The sequence below is a fragment of the Pinus tabuliformis genome, chromosome 7, assembly GCF_031772625.1.
Source record: "Pinus tabuliformis cultivar Carrire ecotype Pingquan chromosome 7, CPIR1, whole genome shotgun sequence".
NCBI classification, from domain to species: Eukaryota; Viridiplantae; Streptophyta; class Pinopsida; order Pinales; family Pinaceae; genus Pinus; species Pinus tabuliformis.
This window is the reverse complement of record NC_142293.1, coordinates 496,809,461-496,812,384: the sequence shown is the minus strand read 5'-3', so window position 1 is coordinate 496,812,384 and position 2,924 is coordinate 496,809,461. Positions and strand designations below refer to the sequence as shown.

The following is a 2,924-nucleotide window of genomic DNA, read 5'->3' as shown; positions in this document are numbered from 1 at the left end:
GTTAGGTGCTTTATCCTAGACAGATATCCAAGTCCTTGCCTCCTTGACAAAGTCCCTGTCAAGCAAGACACCAGTGGATAGAGTTCCAAGTCCCTAAATTTTCCAAAAACCCACCTGACCCTAGCTATCTAGCCTAAAATCCTTTACATTCCAGTCATTTCTTGGCTGTGATTTCATAGACAGAGCCCTCTCTGGTTTGGTAGGGCTAGCTACCAAACTAAAAGCTTGGTCTGTGTTTACCTCCATCAATCTCTTCATCAGCGTAGGACATTATGGAGGATAACAGAGGACATGACAATTAGGGAGTGCCCAGGTGTTCTAGTGAATGTAAGGTTCCCAAGTCATGGAAAAATGCAATGCTAGTTGTGAGGTCATGACTGCCAAAGTGTGTTAGGGAATGTTAGGGCATGCTAAGAAGTGCCAGATAGTACGAAGACATGTCAAACAAGCTAAGATGTGCCAAGTGCTAAGGCATGCCAAGATGTACAAGGGTTCCAAGTCCTTGCCTCCTCTTCTTCCATATGATATCCACTTATGACATTTCCTTTGCAATATTTGTATATGATAGTATTTGATTTTATTAGTTAAGCAAAATTTTAAATTAAATTAAATGTTGTTGTAATAGCTGAATTCATGCTAATAATTAAGTAATATTGGTTTGCAAATTTGTGTAATAAGGTTGACAGCCAAAATTTGTGTGATGGGACTATCCGCCGAAACTTGTGGAAGTTGCTAATTCGCATGCGAATTTTGAAAAGCAAAATGTCTATTAAAAAGATAGATTCAAACCATTTCACCGTAGGTAAAGATTTTGGATTTACTTCAGATATTTTTAAATACTCTCAACCTCCCCATATCTTTCAAGAAAACTTTGACCAAATTAATTCTCAGATTCTACCAATTTTTCCAATATAACTTTACGAGAAAACCAATAGTTTTAGATATTTTTTGGTACTCCATCCACTTTACGCAACGTGCACTGAAATTACAACCAAGCGAACCGAATGTATGGGCACTTGTAACCACAACCCCATTTTGACCAACTCCGCTCTAGCAAACCGAAAGTAGGTGCACCTCTAACAAGAATCCCATTTTCAACTTTTGACTACATGCTACAAGGCAGACATGAATATATATATAATTATTATGATATATACAACACATCAGCGATGACGTCTTTCACATATTTGATATACACGTATTTGACTGTACAGATTTATGACAACGCCTCTCTTAAGAAATCTGATGGAGCCCATCCACCCATCATTTCGATTACAATGAAAAAACGCATTGTATCTTGCACTTCACAACTATACAAGCCTGCACAGGTATCTTTGTATCCTTTACAAAACTAAAATAAACAAAGCTACTAAACCATGGAAATGGTGGAGTAGCTTCCCACCACCCTCAGAAAACTGACAATCTGGCCGAACTGATCCAGAGCTATCTGCACGCTGCCTGGATGATCCTCTGCTATGGGACTCTCCAAATCTACGAAGAAAATATACTCAAAATAACAATTGGAACTGTACTCGTTCGACACCATACGCAGGGGGTTCTCGCGGTGAGGGCGGCATTCGATCTTTGTCACTTTTATGTCTCTCGCAGCGAATATCGACAACGCCCTGAACAGATCCGCCGTTCCTTTTTTCAACGAGAAAGCCACCGTTGTCTTCGAACCTAGGTGTACCCAGGAGTTATTGTGTTTCTTGTTGGGCTTCCCCAGAATCAGAAATCTGGTAGTATTTGATGAGTCGTCCTGTATTTTCTTTTCCACCACTTGAAGACCATATTCCCGCCCGGCAATCTGGCTGCCGATGACGGCCGTGTCGTCTATGCGGTTCTCCGCTACTAAACGAGCCGCGCTCGCAGCGTTATCCACTGCCTCCACCTCCACGCCAAGAGCCGCGAGACAGCTCTGGCAATGCGCGAGCGCCTGCGGATGGCTGATCACTCTCTTCAAAGAACGCATCTTCCTCGCGCCTCTCACCGCCAGCAGGCAATGATTTATGGGCAACAGTATCTCACCCACCACACGGAGATCGGGATGGCGTAACATCAAATCGTAGTTCCTCTCAATCACTCCGTCTAGCGAGTTCTCCACAGGCACCACTGCCCTATCAGCGGCGTCCGACTCCAGCGCCTCGAAGGCGGATTCCATCCTCCCTTCGAAGGGGAGGGCATCGCACCTCTGGAAGGCTCGAACTGCCGCCTCATGGCAATAAGAACCGCGCACACCCTGGTACGCCACTCTCACCGGCTTCCCCTCAAATGATGGTCCCGTCCAGAGGGGCTCCATCGGGAGCAACGCATCGCTATTGCCAGACAGCTTCTCCTTGTAAATGCGTTCTAGCCGATCTAAAAACGTCGTCTCTAAGTGGGCAGGTCGTTCAACCCTAGGGATTTTAAGAGAATCGAATATAGGCCTCGTTTTCCCCGTACCCGGCAACGTATTGGTTACAGTAAATGTCGTGCGTCTGCAAGAACGGGAACAGGAGGCGGCAATGGCATCGTCCCGGACGCTCAGAAGCTGCGCCTCCCTTGTTGGAAGAAACACACATTTCAAAGCCAGAGCCATGTCAGGGAGAGATTCGCAGAGATGTGAGAACCTCTGCCGACGAATAACGTGAGGGAGGAAAGTATAAATGCTTGGAGGGAGTAGGTGAGTAGAGTGACATTTTCCACTCGTCTTTGTGGTCTGTGAGGTGTGAATGGGTTCGATGAAACGGTAAACGTACGGAAGCGCAATTAGGTCAAATGGCAACCGAAATTTTCTGAGCCGACTGGCCCCACAGAGTATCAAAATTCTCTTCCATGCTGCCCTTATCAAGTGGTTAGTTAGGTAAAGTATATGCCTCCAACAAACTACATCCTCCAACACCAACCGAGAATGTTGTAATCGCCCACAGCTATGTTTATACTTT

General features: G+C 45.1%; 1 pseudogene; it reads right to left on the bottom strand.

Moving 5' to 3' along the window:
• Positions 1-962: 962 nt before the first annotated feature.
• On the bottom strand, positions 963-2,603 carry LOC149248215 (arogenate dehydratase/prephenate dehydratase 2, chloroplastic pseudogene; annotated as a pseudogene).
• Positions 2,604-2,924: the final 321 nt, after the last annotated feature.